The 23,648-nt window shown below is 43.5% G+C and overlaps 1 long non-coding RNA gene across 1 annotated transcript; it reads left to right on the forward strand.

Annotated features, from left to right (window-relative positions):
* The first annotated feature begins 4,403 nt into the window (after positions 1 to 4,403).
* Positions 4,404 to 21,865, forward strand: LOC129045558 (uncharacterized). Its single transcript, XR_008505457.2, has 4 exons — positions 4,404 to 5,051; positions 5,832 to 6,077; positions 12,222 to 12,371; positions 21,306 to 21,865. It is a non-coding gene; the product is annotated as an uncharacterized LOC129045558 (long non-coding RNA).
* The last annotated feature ends 1,783 nt before the right edge of the window (positions 21,866 to 23,648 follow it).

Genomic DNA, 23,648 nt, shown 5'->3' on the forward strand with positions numbered 1-23,648 from the left:
TCAATATGCTATCTACCACTGTTAACTCCGCACCCTACCCTCCCCCTCACACACAGATATCAGATTTTTTAAATACATTACAACTTTTTTAAAAGTTTCAGACAAGTCAAGTCTGTGGTATCTTTTGATTCAAAGCTATGACTTTAGTTTTTGACCAAAAAAAAAGAGAGAGAGAGAGAGAGAAAGGGAAGCGTATATGTTCTTGCTCTCAACTGTTAAAAGCCTGAGAGTTAAGTTTTAAGAACTTGAGTCACAGTACACCTTATTCGCCCCCTTGTGTCTCGCTACTGCAGCCCTAGGTGTTTTGTATAATGCATGAGTGAACCCCGCTTAGAAACAGAAATACATTTTCAGTAAGTATTTATTATGTAGTTCTGAGCATACAGCTTTAAATTCGCCCGCTGTAGCTCGAAGCATTACACAAACTGCTGGTCGGCTGACTGCCTCTCTGGCAGCAGGACACACAGAAAATAGATTGCTAAGGGCTTTTTCCCCCTCCTCCCCCACTCCTTCTCTCTCTCTCTTTTTTTAAACCAGTCGTGAACATTTTTTAATCTTGTGGCATTTTTAATCAACACGTATTTCCTTCCAGGACCTACGATCCTCTATTGATTCCCATTAAAATGCTTTTCCTTTCTTTGCCCCCTCTGCTGATCGAATTTCAGATCAGCCACAGGATATGCAACTAACCTTCCGGCACTACTGAACCCAACCGAGCGAGGGTGATCAAAAGGCTTGATGCGTTCATTAAACATTCCCATCGCCCGGGCAGGAGCTCTAATGGAAGCTATCTCTTTGCACTGCAATTTTTTTTCCTTTTTGTCTTTCCCCCCCACCTCCAAAAAATGTTTTTCGCCTTTGATCGCAAGGGGGAGGTGGGGGAAGAACAGGAGAACAAAAGAGACCTATCTTTTTCCCCGGGGCTGACGTCAGTTTGATTTTACCGACAACTATTCGAGCGTGTGTAGCAGTTGGAAGCGGCCCCTAGCCCGCCCCCGCCCCCCACACCTTCCACTTTGGGGAGGAAACAAGACTTTTAGCGGCTCCGGAGACGCGCCCTGAAAACGGCCCGCTCGGACTCTGCGCCCGATGCCCTCCCGCCCGCCCGGCGAAGGGCATTCCGGGCTTATTTGTGCGGCACGATCTTTACTGGGGCGGAAAACACGCGGCGGGGGAGGAGCGGGAACGGGCGCTGGCCGGGCGGGGAGGGTCCGGAATGTTCCTCCCTGCCGCGGGGAGAGGACGCGGGCGGGGAAAGTAGTCCCCGCAGGGCCGCGCGGGGTCCGGGCCCCGGGCGGCTCCGGGCGGCTGCGGGCGGGGCGGCGGCGCGAGGGTTCCGGCAGCGCGGAGCCGGGGCGCAGGGACCCGTCGCCCTCGCGGGCGCGCGTGCGCGGCGCTGCCCCCCACGCCCCGGCCGCGGCGGCCTCGGCGGCGCCAGCTCCCGGCTCGGCGAGCGCGGCGGCGGGCGGGCCGCAAAACCCGGGCCGGAGCCGGCGCGGACGGGGTCGGGGCGGCGCGGCGGCCGCGAGCGGAGCGGGAGAAGCCCCGGCGGCCTCGAGGGCGCGCGCCGCGCAGAGCCGGCCGTCTCCGGGACCCCGCACCTGTCTGGGGCCCAGGTGTGCGGCCCGCGAGGCCGGTGCGAGGTCCCCATCGGGCCTGGGAGGAACTGCGTCCAGGCGGGGCACAGCCCGTCTACAGTTGCCAGCAGCCCGAAGATCTATAACCGACCTAAACCATTTCTGGAAAAGTCATATTTTCCAGGCATTCGTGAAACAGCCATTACTTCTATTCTAAATCTGGAGGGAAATGTGCATCCATTTCAGGGGAGAAAGAAAAATGTGCGAAGTAGACCGATTCTGGGAAATAGGGGTAATGGGGTTGGACCTGTGCCTGGTCCCTTCCCCTGAGCACACCTGAGACATTTGTTCATTAAGATAATGAAGCGCGGTGGGTGCTTGCCATCAACGCAGTACTGCGGCACATTTGGCCGGGACCGAAAGGCGAATTTAAGAATGGAACCCATACCTCAGGATCTTGACTAATTTTCTTAAGGAAAACATGCCTCGAATCAAGTCAAGCACTGTTGGCCGGACCGCGTTAGACGGGGGCGCATCGCACGTACCTGCATTTCAGCGTTTACCGCACTGGACTGAAAGTATGTGTGCGTGCACTTACCTGTCTCCCCAGAGGCCGAAGATTCCTAGAGAGTGGATGCCGAGGCTGGGTCTTTGTATCTGCCCCCAACACTTCACAGCACACCCCAAGTGCTTGAGTAAATGTTCGTCTGAGTAAGTGCGTACTGGAGATAAGGAGCCCAGAGGAAAGAAGATTTAATTCTGGCTAAGGAAGGGGGTCAGAGAAGGCTTCCTGAAAGAGCGGACATCTGAGCTAGACTCTGAAGACCAACCGTGGAGGACAGTAAAGGCCACTCCAGATGGAGGCAATGTGAGTGAAGCAGGATATGTGCCGTGGGCGAAAATGTGCATGTGAGCAGGGGTTAAGCGAGGAGGTGGGAGCTGGAAGGCGGTGAATGCCTTGCCATGGTGGCAACAGCCAGGAAAAGCACAAAACATCCTGTTTAACGATTCTAGAATACGGACATGCAAACATAAAATATAGGGTATAGATGCATTTTTTAAAAAGAGGAAAAGAAAGAAAAAAGTCGAAAAAAAATAAGGAGAGCATTTTATAGGGGAATTTCGGAAAAATCATATAAAACCAAAAAGAAATGCCAGGAAAAATCCCTTGCTTAAGGCTCTGGGAACAGGGGCACCTGGGTGGCTCAGTCGGTTAAGCCTCTGCCTTTGCTCAGTCCATGATCTCCCGGTCCTGGAATCCAGCCCCACATCGGGCTCCCTGCTCAGCCAGGAGTCTGCTTCTTCCTCTCTCTCTCTCTCTCTGCCCTCTCCCATGCTCATGCTCTCTCTCTCTTTCTCTCAAATAAATAAATAAAATCTTTTTAAAAAAATAGAAAATAAAAGACTCTGGGAACAAAACCATCTTGATAGCATTTGAGGGGGTTCTGTATAGAAGAGGGAGAGAAGAGAGGTAACAATGGACCATCACACTGTTTCTTTTTGGTGAAGGCGTGAATTGGTTAAAAATTTTAAAAAGCGGGCACCTGGGTGGCTCAGTTGGTTAAGAGACTGCCTTCGGCTCAGGTCATGATCCTGGAGTCCCAGGATCGAGTCCCGCATCGGGCTCCCTGCTCGGCGGGGAGTCTGCTTCTCCCTCTGACCCTCCTCCCTCTCATGCTCTCTGTCTCTCACTCTCTCTCTCAAATAAATAAATAAAATCTTAAAAAAAAAAAAATTTAAAAAGCTAGTAGACATCACTATTAAGAAAGAAATGGAACTCAAAACAAGAGAACAGTGATACACTGAAAAAAAGACAAACATTGGCCATTAAGGAATTCTAACTAAATTGTGGCACAGTCAATAGAATATTATGCAGCCATTAAAAATGAAGTATATTTATTAGAGAGATATTCACAATATATTATTATGTGAAGAAGCAAGCTACAAGTCAGAATATCTGGAAGGACCTATCTAAAATGTTAGCAGTGGGGGCACCTGGGTGGCTCAGTTGGTCAAGTGTGGGAATCTTGAATTCAGCTCAGGTCATGATCTCAGGGTGGTGAGATCGAGCCCGCATCAGGCTCTGCACTCAGCGTGGAGTCTGCTTATCCTTCTCCTTCTCCCTCTGCCCCTCCCCCTGCTTGCACAACATGTGCTCTCTCTCTCTCTCAAATAAATAAATAAATAAAATCTTCTAAAAAAACAAATAAAAATTTAAAAATAAAAATAAAATGTTAGCAATGGCTCTCTCTAAATGTTTTGATTATTAATCGTTTTCCACTTTCTCCTTCAAACCTGCACTATCTGAATTTTAACAATGAGCAGTTATTACCTTTTAATTCAAAAATAAACACATGATTGAATCAAGTTTTAATCTTTTTAAAAATGTACGTGGATCTTTCTTAGGAGACTGAAGTGACGTCTGTGGCATTGGAAATCCGTGGCAAGTGGAGAGAAGACAGTCTCTGGAGTCAGGCTGACCTGAGAGCTGCCCAAGATGCCATTTTTTTAATTCTCTGTGCTCTCTGGCTCAAGCTACTTCAAGATCTGTCTGGGTGTGATAACTTCATCCATGAAATGACGATAGTAATAGTATCTACCTAACAGCGTTGTTGTGACCCCTGGATGTAAAAGCAATAAAATGCTTAGCACTGAGCAATGCCCCTGGCCCACCGAGGGGTGGTCTGTAATTGGAAGCTCTCTGGAGGAGAAAGAGAAGAGGCTTTAGAACACACCTTTCTTATCAGACCCTCCCTCTGCTGCTGGGGTAGCCATTAGAGCTGCCCATAAATATTCCCTCTCTCACTCTCAGATGGGAAGACTATAAGGCCTCACCTACTTGAAGTTAGGGCTGGTCATGTGACAGGTGCTAGCCAACAAAATGAACAGAAGGGGCATGTGTTACCAGCAAGCATTTTGCCATGTTCCCTTTACCCATCTGCCGTGACAACCAGCAATTTCCAAGCAGGGGCTGCTCTGTCTGCCCAAATCCCAGACCGAGGAGAAGCAGAGACCCGTGCCTCTCCGCAGACATGCAGCACGAGGAGTAAACCTTTGTTGTTGTAAGCCACTGAGATCTGGGGGCCTGTTTGTCACAAAGCCTAATGTAATTCATGCGGACTGACACGGCCACTTCCTTGTTTTGTGACCTTGGCAAAGTCACTTAACCAAGTTTCCATTGCTTTCCCTGTAAAATGTAGATGTTAATATTCCCATTCCATAGGTTGGCGGAGAAAACAAATTAATGTCTAAGTGCTCGACCTTGCGTCTGGTAGGTACACGTGAAACAATAGGGACTATGATACTCTCACCATAAGGGCTTATTTTCCCCATCTGTTAAATGGGAGCAGGCATCAATACCAAGGGGATCAGCTGATGCTTGCACATTGTCTTTCTAGCATTGAAGATGCTTTTCCTGCAGCCATATAAAGATACTTAGTTGCACATGGATAAGAGATGATGGAGTCAATGCAGGTAAGAAAAGTCACTCAAATATTACTGATAATCTTTTCATCCTTGAAGAGATGCCAAATGACTAGTAGAGTCAACAGTCACTTGGCCAGTAGGTCATGTCTCCACCATGACAGCCACAGCGGGGGCTCAGGGTGGTTTAGAACACGGAAAGATTCCAATGATCCTCAGGGTCACAGATGGAGTCATCCATGTGAGTGTGATTTAGAGAGGTGGTTATAAGGACAGTGACCACCCATTTCTTCTAGTATAAAACCAGTTTCTTATCATCTCAGAGCCTTAAAAACACAGTGGTCTGTAACATAAGAGACAGAAAGAGTTGTGTGTCTGGGTTGTTCTAATGCTCTGTGTGCTTCACGGCTTAGACTGAGGAGTGAAGAGATCATGTGGCCACACAAAAATCTGGTTTTCAGCGCATAGAAAGGCTTTGTTTCTGTTGCTACATAATCAGGAAGCCTCGCGATTCTGACAGAAAATGAACAGTCCTCTGAGGATGTTTGGGCATGAGGCCAGACACCTCAAAGAATCCAGAAGGAGTGTGAAGAGTGGCTCTTCTCCCCAGTGGGGCTCAGCAGGGGGTATCACAGCACCTTCCCAATTTGAAAAGGGAGGTAAGCCCAACAAAATTCTCGGGTGACACACAAGGGAGCCTCTATTACCTGCATTTCAGTTAGGCTAATGCTAAATGAGGCACTCAGAAAACCTCTTCACTACCTCTAAGAAAGAGTAGCTGGCAACAATAAGGGTAATGAGTAATGAATAATCATATCTTTACATTTGCAGGGTACTTTACAGTTAACCAAGTGTTTCCCATACATGTATTCATTTCGTCCTTACAATGAAAGGATCAGCCAAGCAGTAGAGAGATGCTGCTCGTATTGTACCTCCACCTGACTAGCTGAAAAGCTAGAGTCTTTCAAGACTATTCCACCAATACAGAAGGCAGTGGCGGAAGTGGAAGAAAGGCAGAAAGTTAGTTCTGGAACTTGGCAGCCCATCTGAAATAGAGATCGTCAAGCAGTCTTAACCGTGAGTTAACCATAATATAAACATGCAATTTCTACTTCCAACCCAGCCAACAAGAAGCTGTCTCTCCATTTCCAACGCCACTACACTGAGCATTAATGATCACATCCTTGGATTGCTTCCTACCTCCTACCTCTGCACCTGCCCTCCCATCTTCCAAAGTGATGCCCGGCTAATCTTCCTAAGCATCACTTTCATGTCACTTGCTCATGGAAGAATCTCTGGTGCCTATGTACAAGCTCCTGGGCCCATGATGCAGGTCCTCCGTGGGCCGGCTGGTCGCAGTCTACCACCTCTTAGTCAGATGTCCATTTCCACGTTGCTTCCACCCCTGGCTGGAAGGCCTTTCCTTCCCCTTGCCACAAACCAAAATTCTACACACAAGGCCAACAGATGTCATATCCTCCATGAAAATGTCATAACACCTCCAGCTGCCAAAAGTTTTTCCACTTCCCTGAATTACAGTAGGTTTTCTACCCTTCAGGATAGTCATCTTCAAAGCAGATATACCTATTCCTCTAGGGGCGACTGAGGCTTTCCAAAGAGGCATGCTGTCAAGGATATTTGGAAGGAAGGCAACGTGGAGATCTTCAAATTCAATATCTGCCTTTTATCAAACACCCCTGACTTCCTTTCACAATGCCTTCCCTCAGTTTACAAAAGAAAGGTGTCCTTTTCTCTCTCTCCTTTTTTTTAGGATTTTATTTATTTGAGAAAGAGAGAGAGTGTGCGCAAGTGAGGGGAGGGGCAGAGGGAGGGAGAGAGAGAATCTCAAGCAGACTCCCCACCAGGCTCCATCTCATGACCCTGAGATCATGACCTGAGCTGAAATCAAGAGTTGGACGTTCAGCCAACTGAGCCACCCAGGTGCCAGAAAGGTGTCCCTCTCTCTTATTCCCAATCCTACTGGAGTGCTTTGCTGGGGCTTTAAGAAACCCTCCTGGGCACCAAGTAAAGGAAAAATGGAACATATTGGTGTAGGTGTTAGGGAAGTGAATGGCTGTAAGAACCATGTATTCATTTGCTAGGACTGCAGGAACAAAGTGCCATGAACAAATGGCTACAAAAAAGAAAGGTGTGGCCTCACAGTTCTGGGGACTAGAACTCCAAGACCAAAGTGTGGACAGGGTTGATTCCTTCTCAGGGCTGGGGGGAAAGGCTCTGTTCCAGGCTCCTTGGCTTGGGCATGGCCATCTCCTCCCTGTATCTCCACATCCTCTTCTCTCTGTTCATGTCTGCCTCTCTGTCGAAATTTTCCCTTTTTATAAAGACACCAGTCATAGTGGATTAGGGCCCACCCTAATGACCTCCTCTTAACTAATTATATCTGCAACGTCGCTTTCAAATAAGATCACATTTGGAGGTATTAGGGGTTAGGACTTCAACATATAAATTTGGGAGGGACACAGCTCGACCCATAACAGACTGGGCATAACAAATCCTTTGCAAGTCAGGTGGTTTCCAATATCTTGTTTTCAACAAAATGGAAGGAGAAGATAGTTAAATTGTCAGCTGACAGATCATTGAAACTAGCATTTGGTAATGGATTACTACGTGATTCAGGACAAATAAATCAGAAAGCATTCCACAAATTTAAGGACATCTTAATAACAAAATTCTTCCCAGTCCCATCTCCTTATTTGTAAGAACAAGGATTTTTCATCTCTAAAAAATGAAAACTAGAGATAGAAGGGATGCTAACCACTGTCATTCTAGCAATAAAGTAATATTTATCCATAATACATACAATGTTTGAAAAAAGGACAGCATCATCTATCTTATTAAGAAATGCAAATTTCTAATAAAACTTTATTTTCAATGTTAGTATTTATCAAAATTTTCTATTCATTTAGGTTGTTTTGATCAACTGTGTAATACTAGTAATTGTAATGATAGCTCAATCCAGAAAACACTTATAGCCTATGGTCACAGGAATTTTACAGTGTATAAATTTTAATATACATATGTTTGATAGATAAAATATGAGAAATCCTCAGTAAAAGATGTTCAATCATAAGTATATTACATTAGCATAAAATTCTGAGGGGGAAGTAAATGTAAATAGAATTTCAAAGAGAAAAACAGCAATATGCCAATTTTGCTTGCTAAAGATGAGCTTGTGTATTTCTTTCTTTTCTTTTTTTTTTTTTTTAAGATTTTGTTTTTAAGTAATCCCTATTCCCAACGTGGGGCTCAAACTCACAATCCTGACATCAAGAGTGGCAAGCTCTTGTGACTGAGCCAGCCAGGTACCCCTATTTGTATATTTCTCAAAAGGATGATGGCAATTAACAAGCTGTTGTAAGATCTGGATTCCGTTTGGATACGTTTAAAACAGTGATGTAACTGTTTCATTTTAAAAAATGTCAACATTTATAATATGCTAGGAATTATAGTCTTTGCAACTATTTAAATTTATAATAACATTATAAATATCAATTTTTAAATGTGCAAAGAAGAGCATAGTTTTCTAAACTATTTTAGGGTCCTTAAGCAAAACCTTTAAAGATCGAATCAGTATACAGTGCCAAATTTTGTATTGTCCTTTAGGTGTCTGAGCGTTTTAGGGAATATACAGAATATGGTCTTCTACAGCTCATCATCAATCCAAGGGGATTAACTGAATTTAGATCTTGACCTGGTATTGTCATCATTTCTGCCCACAAATGGAACGGTGGGACTGGATGCATGCTGGCAATCTTTGATTCCTTTCTGAGGGACACATGGTGGCATGAAAAGTGCAAGGTCTTAAACCACAATGAGATACCACATCACACCCACAGGACGGCTATTATGAGAAAAAGAAGAGGAGGAGGAAGGGGAGGAGGAGGAAAGAAAAAAAGTGTTGGTGAAGATGCGGAACCTTGGTGCAGTGCTGGTGGGGATATAAAGTGGGGCAGTTGCTGTGGAAAATGGTATGGCAGTTCCTTGAAAAATTAAAAATAGAATTACTGTATGACCCAACAATTCCACTTCTGGGGATATACCCGAAAGAATTGAAAGCAGGGATTCAAACAGATATTTGTGCACCAATGTTCATAGCATCATTCACAATAGCCAAAAGGGGGAAGCAATCCATTTGCCCATCAATAGAAGAGTAAACAAAACATGGCACATTGAGGGGCCTGGGTGGCTCAGTTGGTTAAGCGTCTTACTCTTGATTTCAGCTCAGCTCATGATCTCAGTGTTATGGGATCTTCGAGGCCCTTGTCGGGCTGCTCGGGGTGACGTCTGCTTATCTGTCTTCCTCCCCCTATGCCCCTCCTCCCCATGCACTCTCTCTCTCTTTAAAATAAATAAATAAATCTTTAAAAAAAAATGGTATATACACAAAATGGAGTATTATACAGCCTTTAAAAAGAAGGAAACTCTGACACCTGCTACAATGTGGATGAACCTTGAAGACATTATGCTAAGTGAAATAAGTCAGGCATGAAAAGACAATATTGTATGATTCCACTTATATAAGGTACCTAGGGCTGTCAAATTCATAGAGACTGAAAGTAGAAGGATGGTTTCCAGGGCCTGGAGGGAGAGGGCAATGGGGAGTTATTTTTTAATAGTATTATGTTTAATATTAATATTATTATAATGTTATTGTTTAATGGGTACAGAGTTTCAGTTTTGCAGGATGAAAAAAGTTCTAGAGATGGATGGCGGTGGTGGTTGCACAACAGTGTGGATGTACTTAATGTTGCTGAACTGTACACTTAAAAATAGGTAAAATGTGGGACGCCTGGGTGGCTCAGTCAGGTAAGCGTCTGCCTTCAGCTCAGGTCATGATCCCAGGGTCCTTGCTCAGCGGGGAGCCTCCTCCCTCTCCCTCTGCTGTCACTCCCCTTGCTTGTACATGCTCTCTCTCTCTCTCTCTCTCTCTCTGACAAACAAATAAAATCTTAAAAAAAAAAATAGGCAAAATGAGGTGCACCTGGCTGGCTCAGTCAGAAGAGCATGTGACTCTTGATCTCAGGATCATGAATTCGAGCCCCATGTTGGGTGTAGAGATTATTTAAATAAATAAAACTTTAAAAAAAACAGTTAAAATGATACATTTTATGGTATGGATATTTTACCACAATTTTTTTTTTTTTAAGTACATGGTCTTTGGTCTCAGAGAGACCGAAGTTCAAATCCAGCATCTGCTAGGTATGTGACCTTGAACAGGTTGCTCTCTGAGTCCCAGAAAGGATATAAGAATGCTTAACCTGGAGGAGTGTTGAGAGGATGAAAACATAAAGGAACCTGTGGTGGATGCTGGGGTGCGCCGCCCCGACACCGTCTTCAGGAGGGTGGTGTCATTGCCCCAGCCGTTGGCTGCTGGCTGCTGGCGGCCCAGCTGCCAACCTCTCAGGCATTGGCCCCCAAAGGGCTTGCCTCGCCCGGGTTTGCAAGCCCTCTCGGGAGACATCAGCTGGCTGAGGCCAGCTTCAAGGTCCGTTGAGCTTTGCCTCAATTTGGGAAAATCCTAAAGGGTCATCCCAACCTTAGGGCCTCCAGGCGGTCAGGTGAGATCTCTGTGAGTCAACACACACTCCACCTCTACCCAGTCCTGCTTCTCGCACATTCTTACAGCCGGGAGAGACGACCTCCGGTGCGCCGATCTATGTATCAGAGTCAGTGTCCAGGTAACTCTCCCCTGCTCACAGTTTCCTGAGAGCTTCCCATTGTCCTCAGAAGGAAACGCAAAAAGCTTTTCATTTCCCTCCAGGCCTAACCTGGCTTAGTCATTTACCTGTCTCCTGCTTCTTCTGCCCCTCCTCCTCTTCCCTCACCCCATCCCAGCCACGCAGGGCCCTGAGTATACCACACTCACCTCACACTTGCTAGTCCCCCTGCCTGGGATGCTCCTCCCCCCCTCCCCCCCCCACCGCTGTGCACACCTCACTCCATCCCTCTAGAGAGGCCCGTCCTATAATGTCCCCTGCAGGGGCGTCTGGCTGGCTCAGTTGGTAGAGCATGTGACTCTTGATCTTGGGGTTGAAAGTTCGAGGCCCACGTTTGGTGTAGAGATTACTTAAAAAATAAATAAATAAGATGTTCCCTACATACTCCAGAATCCTGCTCTATCCCTTTACCCTGAGCTGCTGTTCTCCATAGCCTTTACCATTATCTAAAATAATGTTATATATTCACTGGGCTTATACCCACCAGAATGTAGTTCTCCAAAGGCAGGGACTTCCTCTTCCTTGTGGCCTGTGGTGTTCCCAGCACCTAGAAGGCCCGGCACATAATAGGCGCTCAAGAAACATGTGTGGAAAGAATTCATGAATTAGAGATAATGTATACAAAGCATGTAATGGAGGGCATAGCACAAGTCAGGGAATCAACAGATGGTACTTATTTTATCACATTTCTTGTCTGTCCAATTCAGATAGTGAACGTCATACACCATCTTATAGTGCTAGGCCCCAAATCACTCAATAAACAAATATTTTGTAACTGGACTTGATGTGTTCTAAAGCCAGTGGTGAGGGAGAACTGGTGAGATCATTTTTATCCAGGCTGGCTAGCTGGTTCTACTTCATTTGAATAGCCAAGATTCTATCACGAGGTGATAGGTCTCTATTAAAATTAATTATGATCAGACTCCATCCATCGTCTCCCAGCGAGAGAAGACAGAGGCTTCCAGCAAAAGTCGTCCTGGCCACTCTCAGAGACGGAGGGTTTCTCTGAGACCCTGTGTGACATTTCTTCACTCTAATCACCAAATATTGCTAATATTATTCAATAATCTTTTAGAAACTATAAAAAGGGAGGCAATAGAGGTGACCTTTGCCCCCAAATCACTTAAAATCCAAGCTTGTCAGAGCAGACGAGAAAAGAGAGGCCACATTATTTCTCACCTGTTCCCTGCCCTGCTCCCTTCATCCTCGGTAATTTCCCCCCTCTCCTGAGCTCTGTCCCCTCCAGGTCTGACAGGAACATGCTGCCTGGCATTCCTACCTGTTTGATATCCCACAGTTCCTGGCTGCATAGTGACAGTGCATTTTACGGATTATATGACACGCACAGTATTTCCTGCTTTGCCATATTCAGGGAGCAGTGAATGCATATGTACAATTTAAATGCCATTCCCATGAAACCAGACTTCAGAATGCTGTGTAGAACTTGGCGACAATTCTTAGCTCTTCGTCCCTTCTCTTGCAGATTCCCGAAAACCGAAGAAAGGGAAGCCACGTCCTCACCACGAGGAGGGCACACAAAGGCAGGGAAGGAGGGCGACAGCCATGAGCCGGGCACTGTGCGAGGGAAATTCATGCTCATTTTGTAACTTAATCCACACCGCAGCACTTTGAGGTAGGTATTATCCTCAATTTACAGATGAGGTAAGAGGTTAGAGAGATGAAGTAATGTATGCTGGGTCACCCAGATGGCAAGTAATAAATCAAGATTTGAATTAAGCTTTCTCTGATTCCAAAGACTCTCCTCTCAGACTTTGCCACATTGCCATGTACCCCTGGTCTGGTTCCTTACTTCCTTGGGCCCAAGCTCGGGTTTCTCCTTAAGAGCTCCCACTCTACTCAAGATCCTATCTGAAAAACAAACCAACCTATAAAAAAAGTTGCACGGTCAGATGAAAAAAACTGTAAAGCTACAATGATTAAAACAGAATGGCAAGCAGTTTGACAGTAGAGTTCAGAAATAAACTCAGGCATATGATAAAGGGAGCATTTCAAATCCTTTCAAATGGAAGAAAAAGATGAACTATTCTAAAATGGCATTAGGAAATCTGGTTAGTAAGACAATAAATATTAGTAATGTGTACATCGTACAGTTAGATGAGATGACATAGACTGTCCAGCCCCCTGGGGGAATGCCGAGAAAAGAGAGTCAGAAGAACTTTCTGAGTTCTGGACTTTTCTTTCCTTTTTTTTTTTTTTTAAGTAGGATCCAAGCCCAATGCAGGGCTTGAACTCACGACCCTGAGACCAAGAGTCACATGCTCTACTGATTGAACTAACCAGGTGCCCGGAGTTTGGGACTTTGTAAATCTCTGGTCTATAAAGCCCTCTGATCTTAATTCCTCACACAGTCTCCCACCATCCTTTCAATTGACATAGTGTTTTCACCCCCCTGTTAGTGCAGGACAAGTGTTATTATTCCCACTTTCTCCGTAAGAACACCAAGGAGGCTCAGAGAGGTTAAGTTCACAGCTAGCGTGGTGGGTAAAACTTAAGCACGGGGCTTCCTGATTCCTGTGAAGCCAGCTGACTATCAGACTGACTCTATATAGTCCCACCCCAGCCGGCCCTCACTTTCACACCGACATGATTTAAACAATGCAAAACAAATAGCATCACTACATTAACATTAACACAATAACTATGTTAATTTCCCCGTATCCCTGTTCAGTCTTTGTCCATAGCACACATATTTTTACATAATTGCAATCATCGTTTAATTATAATGTAGTGGCCCCTTTTTCCACTTAACATTGTATCCAAAGTCCCCACTGCTGTTTACAGTTCTGTAGCCAATGACTGATGTACATCTTTACTGTCTCTTACACGCTCCTCTTCTTTAATGCCATCCATGTAAATCTCCATCTCTAATCCAATTGCTCTTAAATGAATTTCTTTCACATGAATGAGTGCAGGCCGTTGTGTTCCTCTTTTCAGGCAGCCATTTATCTCCTTTCCCTCAACGAGAAGTCTTGTTTCTTTTCCCAAGCCCTGGGTAACTTCACATATTGTGTTTGGATTCCTCTCCGTTCAGAGTCTCTCTCCTGTGGGTGAACGTCCGGGAACTCTTCTGCAGGCTTTTGCCCGGGTGTAAGCAGCAGAAGGGGGCGTCTGTTGCCTTCTGGGAGTGTATGACCATTGCATTCCTGTTAAGGATTCACTCCTCGCTCCTTTTTTAACCTGTGGCTTCTCAATTTAGCTTCCTTAGGACAGTCATCACTGAAAGCATGATTCACCCCCATGGTTTCCTCCCTGGCCAGGGAGAAATTTCAAACTGAACATTTTCATCACCGTTATGTATACAGTATGATTCATGGAGAACAGACTCTGCTTAGAGTATTAAATTAAGTCATTGTTTTCAATCATTCACACCGTGTGTTAGGAAAAAGAGACATTTTGCATATGTAATGTTCTAGTCCCTCCATTTCAACAGAAAAAAAATGGCCTCATGGAAACATACCCTGACTTGACTGGGCTTTGGAAAGGAGTAGATAGAGGAGAGACATGGAAAAGATACATTTTTGGTCAGTGTCTGTCCTGAATGCTCCATAAGGTCAAGTTTAGTCCACTTAAAATGAAAGTGTTATGAGGCCTTAACAAGGCCGTACTCAGGTAGGCTGTCAATAAACACCTGCAGAATGTCTACACACGACCCTGTTGGTCTCCAAAGGAAGTTCACCGTCCCCGCTCTCAAGAAATTGATTCTCTACACCAAGTTGTCTGGCTGACAAACTCGCCTGCCAACTCTGCCTAAAGAGGGTGATATAATAAGAGGGTTGTGATATTTTTACAAAAGGTTGGTTTTGATCCGGCTTATAACTGTGAAGTGCTTTTACTTCATTAAAATGGAGATAATGAAGCTACAGAATAATAGTAACAACAGTAATAATAACAGAGAGGTGCTGTTATAATTTGGTTTTGCTTTCAGACATCTAATTGTAAAACATTTTGTGAAAGGGGAAGAATAAGAATGAGTTTTGTCTAAGAACAAATACAACTATTTTCTTTTTTGTCATTAAGGAGGCTTTCCTGGGGAAAGAAGTCCTAATTCCATCTGGGGAGCAAAGAAGGAAAATTGATGAGTTAGTACATCCCAGATTGACTGTAACTTTTCATGACTCGGCTAAGATAGGCTAGGAATGGCCAAACATGTTTGAATGTTATGCTTTAGTGAGGCAGGGGCATTGCCAATAGTTGAAAGTTATGGTAGCTGTGATTCAGTAGGGAGAACGGCAGCCTCGACCCGAGGAAAATGTAGTACTCTCGTAACAAGCCAAATTGCTAACATTGTCAGGAGCTGTGATTTCACTTTATTGATTGTCTTCTGTGAAACATGAGGCTCTTTATTTGAATCATTTGTATAGGTGTCATATTGGGTTAATTGCAAAGCAATTGGATTTAATAATAATATAACGGTGTATCCATGTACATCGATTCCTAGAATTGTGAGATGTGAATTGCACTTGATCATGAGGTTGTGCTTCCTGGTGCTATGATGAGCAAGTCCCAGGTTAATCGTGTAAATTTAAGCTGCCCAGGGTGAGCTTTAACATATATGCCAGTTTAGATTGTTATTGCAAATACTTTATAGGGCTGGAACACGATTGGATGCCCTTGAACTTGAATTGTTTTAAAAAGCACAGCTTTATGTTGAGTTAACAGCGTGCCATTAAGATCAGTACCAATGTAAACACAGAGAATGAAGGCTTTCTGTTGGCCATGCTCTCCTGCAGATTTTCATAGTTGCTGAAATTATTTTGCTCTTAGCTAAGCTGTTTTGTCTTTGTTAGTCCTTCCAGTAAGGAATGCAAGAAAGATGGTTCTCAAAGTGGACAGAAATTCCCAAAAAGCAAGGACACAGACAAAAGAAATCAACAACCAAATACATTATTTCATAACAACTAAGGAAACAACATAGTTATATATTTGCATAATTATTTTTACATTTAAAATTGGTGGATATTTTCCAGTTCTCCTGCTGAAGGATGTTCCTTTCCAAGAGGGAAAAAGCCGGGGGGAGGGGGGGGAATAGATTTTCTGGGAAAATTTCACATCCAGATGATGAAGGAAAACTTCAAGTCAGATCCAAGTAGGAAACTTCCAGAGGTTTTAGAGAAAGAGGAAAAAGGAGGATGAGGAGGTGTTATAAAATGAGAAGACTAACTCAGTACATGTTGTCCGGCACAGGATAGACCCTCAATAAATGTCTTAGAATCAGTAACTCCATTAACCGTGCTTAAGAAAAACTTACGAAGGGGTGCATGAGTGGCTCAGTCGGTTGAGTGACTGACACTTGTTTTCCATTCAGGTCATGATCTCAGGGTCATGAGATCGAGCCCCATCAGACTCTGAGCTCAGCGCAGCATCTGCTTGAGATTCTCTCCTCTCCTCCTCCCCCTGCTGTCTCTCTCACTCTCTAAAATAACAAATAAAATCTTTAATTAAAAAAAAGGTTGTGAAGAAAGTTAATAATCCATCAAAATGTATTACCCAGATTGCTGTCTTTCATGCAGCTAAAAAGGAATAATGAACATTCCTTGTTTAGGCCAAACTTGGCTATGCGAATTTACATTAATATATTGTCTTCACCAGTTAGATTTACTTCGTTCACCATTTTCACTAGCAACATTGCTATAACATCTTTTTTTAAAAGATTTTATTTATTTATTTATTTATTTATTTATTTATTTGAGAGAGAGAGAGAGAGAGAGAGCGCACACACAGGCAGGGGGGTAGGGCAGAGTGAGAAGCAAACTCCCTGCTGAGCCCAGCTCAGGGCTCCATCCCAGGACCCTGAGATCCTGAACTGAGCCAAAGGCAGATGCTTAACACACTGAGCCACCAGGTGCCCCTCTGTAACATCTTAATATCATTTGACTCCATGGTCAAATTGGAGACGTCACTGGGAGAATCAGACTTCTACAATTCAGAGCCAGCATGTAAAATCATTCACCTACACTCAAAAGCTTCTCATTTCTCTTCCATTTGGAGAATTGACTTTCTCACCAATTCGAAGACAATTTTGGAGGGCACTAAATCAAAACCAAAACTAGATACACTTAATAAGCATGTTTATCTATGAAGAGATTAGCTATGTTTATTAGTTCCCTACAGGTTGCTCTTTTTATGAATACAGACCAATGCCACAAGGTGGTTTTTAAATGTTTTTCAGAAATGTGTTTGAATGAATGTGCTAATGGCTGAGATTGAGGCCCTGTCTAAACGCTAATGAATTATATGACCATGTGTTCAAAGCTGCTCCAGGCCACAATCAACAGCTGAATCAACTGAAAGGAACAGCGGTGAGAGAAGACAAGAAACGAAGCTCCTTTTATCTTGTACAGATCTTTATTTTAATTTGGTGTGGATGCAGTGATAATATTACAGACTTAGGAGGAATATAGGAACCTAGGAAATTCTAAAAGGGAGGCCTTAAGTGGAATGAGACACAACCAAGAAGGAAACTCCACATTTATAACTGCAGTTAAGGCATGGAATTTCCTAGCCTAATGGGGATAATGGGAAGCGGTATCCCTCTGTCAGGACGACAGTCCCATCTCTTTGGACTTTTGATTCCACCAGACACTGGATTTTCTTAATTGAAACAAGACTGCTATTAAGTAAAAATTATAAAATGAAGAGACTTGGGGCGCCTGAGTGGCTCAGTCGTTAGGCGTCTGCCTTCGGCTCAGGTCATGATCCCAGGGTCCTGGGATCGAGCCCCACATCGGGCTCCCTGCTCAGCGGGAAGCCTGCTTCTCCCTCTCCCACTCCCCCTGCTTGTGTTCCCTCTCTCGTTGTCTCTCTCTCTGTCAAATGAATAAATAAAATCTTAAAAAAAAAAAATGAAGAGACTTAAGTAATAATCAACAAAAGAAGAAAAACAACATTAAAACAATGAATGTTGCCTGAATATTCAAATTTTTATAAAGCTGCTCATAAACACTCATACTGCATAAAAAGTACAGCAATTTTTAACTATTGCAATGAAACTTGGACCCAGGACCCAAGAAAAGTTAATAAACAATGAAGTGCTCCTCTCCTAGGGAGATTCTTCCTCTGAATGAACTAATGTTATTTACATTTTATGTATTCTATGAGCACTTTTTTCTTTGTTCATAAGCGTTTTATTCGTAGCCTGGAAAACAAACAAACAAACAAAACCCTAAAAATCCTATTTGCTTTTAGTTCTATCCACTCGGAGTCCCATCCTCCCTTTTTCTACCTTATTTCTACTGCCTCTCCATTATAATAGCAAAGAAAAACAAGAAGCCTACAGTGTTTGTGCAAAATCTCACCAAAGTGCTCCACCCTGTGCCCCGAGGGCAAATACTGGCTAAAAAATGGGGCTGGGGAAGGGGGTGGGGGTGGGCAGCAGGGTTGCAAAATGTGACCTGGTAGCGTATTGTGGGAAACTTGTGCTCAGGATCTCTCTTGAGTTTCTATCTTATGAAATTATTTGCAATTTTTATTCCATAACAGAACAAATAGAACCATGACTATTGTTTCACAATCTAGGCGGCGGACTGCACGGACTGGATTGCTTGTTTCTTATTGTATCGCATTTCCAACAGTTGCAAATGTTTCTTCCTGTGGGACATCAGGATGTCACATTGGTTTACTACGGGGGTCAGGCATTAGAACTGGAGACAGCCGGTGATTGGATGATGGGAGATGACGCGTACTTGCTGCTCCACCCACCCTCATTCCGCGCTGTTTAAACACTGATCCACAGGCCTCCATTCACCAAGTCCTCTTTTGCTTCTATGCACTTGTTCGTGTCCGCACCGACCATAATACAATCCCAAAAACAGGGCACCTGCTTTAGCCTTTATGACCACACTTCCTGGACGATCATTATATTTGAAATCAAAACTGTCTCAGAAGATCTAGAATATAAGGTGGTCATATTCACTGTATTTTTTCCTGTCCATCCATCTATAACAATCTATCCCATTTTTTAGGAACTCATCTAAGTGCTCCTCCTTCGAGAAAACTTCTTTAACTATTCCAATGTGTGACCCTCTTTCTGAACTAACAGCTTGAAAATTTTTTATATTTACTAAGTTGATTTACATCTATTGAATGTATTATAACGTTATATTATGATTTCATCCATACTATTGTATTTTACCGTGCAAAATAAGCCTTGCGTCTGTTACTTTGATAAAAGTGCAGAAGAGGAGAGGTGTTTTGTTTTGTTTAAGATTTATTTAAGACTGCCTTCGGCTCAGGTCATGATCCTGGAGTCCCTGGATCGAGTCCCGCATCGGGCTCCCTGCTCGGCAGGGAGTCTGCTTCTCCCTCTGGCCCTCCCCCCTCTCATGTGCTCTCTCTCATTCTCTCTCTCTCAAATAAATAAATAAAATCTAAAAAAAAAAAAAGATTTATTTATTTGAGAGAGAGAGCAGAGGGAGAGGGAGAACGGAAAGCAGACTCCATGCTCAGGGTGGAGCCTGACACGGGCTCAATCCCAGGACCCTGAGATCATGACCTGAGCCAAAACCGAGTGGGACCCTTAACTGACTGAGCCACCCAGGCACCCCTAAAGGGGAGGTTTTCATTTTTGTTTTTGTCACGTATACTATATATGATACATATATATTGGCGTTTATATGCTACATATATATGTTGGAGTTTTTCGTTTTCTAAGGCTATTTATGCTCAAAAACTACTTTGCCTACTTCCTTGGTCCCCTAAAAGAGACACATATATAATCAATTTATTTAAGTAATTACAGATGAAGGCATAGATTGGGGATGATCTACCTAAAGATCCTTCATGACAAGTCTTAAAAATCTTAAGCCAAGACAGGAACCATAGTATGGCTATTGGTTGTGCCAGTCTAGAGACGCAATGGTATCACCTCATAATTGATACCTTGTGTTTTCTTGTTTCCTTGTTTACTATCTGGTTTTTTTTTTAACTTTTTTTTTAAAGATTTTATTTATTTGATAGAGAGAGAGAAAGAGAGAGAGCGAGTGAGCACAAGCAGGGAGGATAGGGAGAAGGAGTCTCCCTGTGAGCAGGGAGCCCAATGTGGGGCTCGATCCCAGGACCCTGAGCTCATGACCTGAGCCAAAGGCACACACTTAACCAACTGAGCCAACCAGGCATCCCATATCTCTGTGTTTTTTTAATAAAATATTAAATAGAACTATTGGAGTTTGAAGTGATCAAATATATGCCTCTATTCCAATACCACTGCTACTTGAATGTCTATTGATGTTTTCTACACCTGGTCATCCAGTCTTCGAACAAATACAGTGAACATAACGTTTCTAGTATTGATGTTCATATTATCAGAAAGTTCATTCTTACAGTGAACTGATATTGGTTTCATTACCTATAACTTTTAAACTTTGGTTCTAGATATGCTCTCTGAAGGAATAAAAATAAATCTACTTGGGGCACCTGGGTGGCTCAGTCAGTTAAGCATCTGACTTTGGCTCAGGTCATGATCTCAGGGTCTGGGATCAAGCCCCACGATGTGCTCCATGCTCAGTGGGCGTCTGCTTGTCCCTCTGCCCTCCCCCTGCTTGTGCTCTCTCTCTTTCAAATAAATAAAAACAATTTTTTAAAATATACTCTCACTTTTCCTCAGAGGCCCTCCACACGTGTATAGCTTTTCAGTTGTTCCACATGAGTATTCTCTTCTCCAAATCAAGTATACTTAATTCTTCCTATCGTTCTTCTAGGCATTTCAATATCCTCCTTCTTCATTCAGTTAACTTTTACTGAAGATCTACTAAGTTTATTTATTTATTTTTAATTTTTTTAAAGATTTTATTTATTTATTTGACAGAGAGATAGAGAGCACTAGTAGGCAGAGTGGCAGGCAGAGAGAGAGGGAGAAGCAGGCTTCCCGCGGAGCAGGGAGCCCAATGCGGGGCTCGATCCCAGGACCCTGAGATCATGACCTGAGCCAAAGGCAGACACTTAACTGACTGAGCCACCCAGGCGCCCCAAGATCTACTAAGTTTAAAACATTGTGCTGCCTCCTGTCTATATAATGATGAGCAAAACCAGACATGGTTCTTGTTCTCATGGAACCCAGAGTCAAGGCAGAGAAGACAGACATTCATCACCTAGTCACACTAATGGATTGATAATTAAAAGCTCAGATAAGTGCTCTGAAGGGAAAGAATGTCATTCCATGCAAGCATATGACAACAGAACCTGACCTAGTCTGGGGATCCAGGGATTGCTTCTCTGAGAAAGTGGTGGCTGAGCTGAGATGTGAAGAAATAGTGGAGTAAAGGGTGGAGAGGAGGACAGACAAAAGTATAGAGGGATCAGCATGTTCAGAGATCCTGAAAGAGGGTATGTGGTCAAAGAAGGAAAGAATAGTGTGGTAGAGTACAGACAATGAGGGATAGAGAGGTGACAGGTAGAGCCGGGGAGTTCAGGATAGAGAACATCACCAGGAGCCTTGCAGGCCTGGGAAAGGTTTTGGGTTTCATCCTCAAAACAATAGGAAGTCACTGAAAAGTATGGTGAATTGTGGTAAATTCCTGGTCACCAAATATTCCGGCTTTACTTCCTCCAGTGTTCGTCCCTGTGGGAAGACCATGCATCCCTCCCTACTGAACTCAGAGAAGACTTTGTGACCTGCTTTGGCCAATGAAATGTGGGTGGCCGTGGTGTGTGTCCCTTCTGGGCAGAAGCTTTAAGAGCCAGCACATGGATCACACTTTCTCTTTGGTCATGTCATTGCTACCATGACCAGCAATGTCCCATACAGAGGCTCCTCCCTCAGCTCGAATTCCAAAGTGAAATTTCCATGGACCAAAGCCACAGACATGCTGTGAATGAGCAATAAACTGCTGTTGTTGAAAGCTAACGAGATTTCTGGGGTTGTTTGTTATGACAGTATTACCTAACTTATTCTGACAGATACCAAGGATTTTAGAGGGCCTGAGGGAACATGACCAAATTTGTGTTTTGAAACGATGAGTAACTACACTTTAGAAAGTAGACTGAAAAGAAACCAAAGTAGATTCTGGAAAACCAGTTAAGCCACTATTACATTAACCCAAATAAAGGACAGCAATAAATTGGACAATGGTGAACACAGAGATACAAAGATGTAGGTATAGCCAAAAGCTATTCAGGAGATAAAATTTTCAGAGCTTAGTGATAGATTTGGATCCTTGAATCAAGAGGGGGATGGAGAAATAGATGTATCAGGGGTGATGCCTACGTTTCTGGCTACATTTCAGATGAACACCGATGGGCTTCTGAAAAAATGGGTAAAAGTAGAGGAGGACAATACTTAAGGGAAAGATCATGAGGTTGGTTTAGAGCAAACCTAACCTGAAGCACCTCTGAGGCAGCCAAGTGATGTTCAGTGGGCAGCTGGCTACAGGTCTAGAACCCAAAGGTCAGGTTACAGATACAAACTTAGGAGTCACTGGCATATAGATGGTGGTAATCATGGGCAGCAGGGAGTTTGCTGGGTACAGAGTAAAGAGTAAAATATATATATATATATATAGAGAGAGAGAGAGAGAGAGAGACAGAGAGAGAAGTTGATTGATTTTAGGATTAAATGTTTAGAAACTCCAAAATGTAACATCTGGGGATAGTTTTACTCTTATGAAGAAGGATTAGCCAGAGAGAAGGAAGGAGAATCAGGAGAAAATGATGTCTCCAAAGCCATAAAAGACTTTTTCAAAAAGAGTGAAGTAATTGTCAAGGCTCCTCAGAACTCAAGAAAGATGAGGACCAAGAAATCTCCATTGGGTTTAGCCACATGAAGTTCACCAGAGGCCTTTGCCAAAGCTGTTGTTTCCAGAATGATGTGGCAGAAGTCCGGCTGGTGTGGTGCCACACACAGCCCTCCGGGTCCCTGCTGTCTGTAGCACAAAGACAAGAGTGAGGCGAGGTCTGGGAGCTCCGTGCATTACATCTGCACAAGAGGATCCATCTCTCACGTGCAAGTCCCCAGCCAGGAGCTCACTAACATTCACTAACATGCTCCCTGGGTATACACAGTAGTGTGTCCTGCCTACTTTCTTCACCCTCCGCAGAGATTAAGCAAAAAATTCTAGCTCCAAACCATAATAAAACCATTATTTAACATCACTTTGTGGGTATTTAGGAAAACAGAATTAACTACAGATGCCATGATATTCAGTTATAAATCTAAACAGACTCTCAAAAAGTGTATTCACATTAATTTAGCCTAATTAAGGGAAAGTCCCCAAAACCACATGCAATGCAAAACACACACACACACACACATCACTTTCTACTGATTTTGTGTATATATATATATATTCTTATTTTTAAATTAGAGTGGGTTTGCGGGGGGTGATGGGAAGATGGGGATGAAGAAAGAATTCTCCCTTAATTTTCTTCATTTTTGGTTCAGACTGCTCTTACAAATATTTTGACTATATATTTCTAGCTTATTCACTTATAAAATTATCTGTTTCTTCTCTTTTTACAAAATTCTTTATCGTATGAATCCTTCTTTCGAACTGCCTCAGACCTGGCCTTTTGTTACTTGCCCACTTCTGCCACCTCATGTCTCAGTTCCTTGCCCCTCTCCAATTTATGTTGCATAAGCACGTGCCTGACAGAATCCTATTCCTAAAATCCTGTTTTAATCATTTCTCTGCCCTTTCAAGAACTTATAATGGCTCCCTACTTCCCACCACATGAAAAATAGAGTTCTCTACTTAGAACACAACACTTGCCACAATCTATCTCTATTTGACTCATTCAAGTGTTTCAACTCCTCCTCAAAGTACAACCTCCACTTCCCTTAGGCTCTATCAGAACCAGCTCCCAGACTCCTACTCGCCTTTCTTCTATGCTCTGGTACCTGCCTCTCCTTTGGCTGAAATGCCCTCTGCTAGTCTCTTCACAGAACCTACTCTCAGCC

This window comes from Mirounga angustirostris, unplaced genomic scaffold (genome assembly GCF_029215605.1).
Source record: "Mirounga angustirostris isolate CCGP_5_RB_7025 unplaced genomic scaffold, mMirAng1.0.hap1 SCAF_8, whole genome shotgun sequence".
Taxonomy (NCBI): domain Eukaryota; kingdom Metazoa; phylum Chordata; class Mammalia; order Carnivora; family Phocidae; genus Mirounga; species Mirounga angustirostris.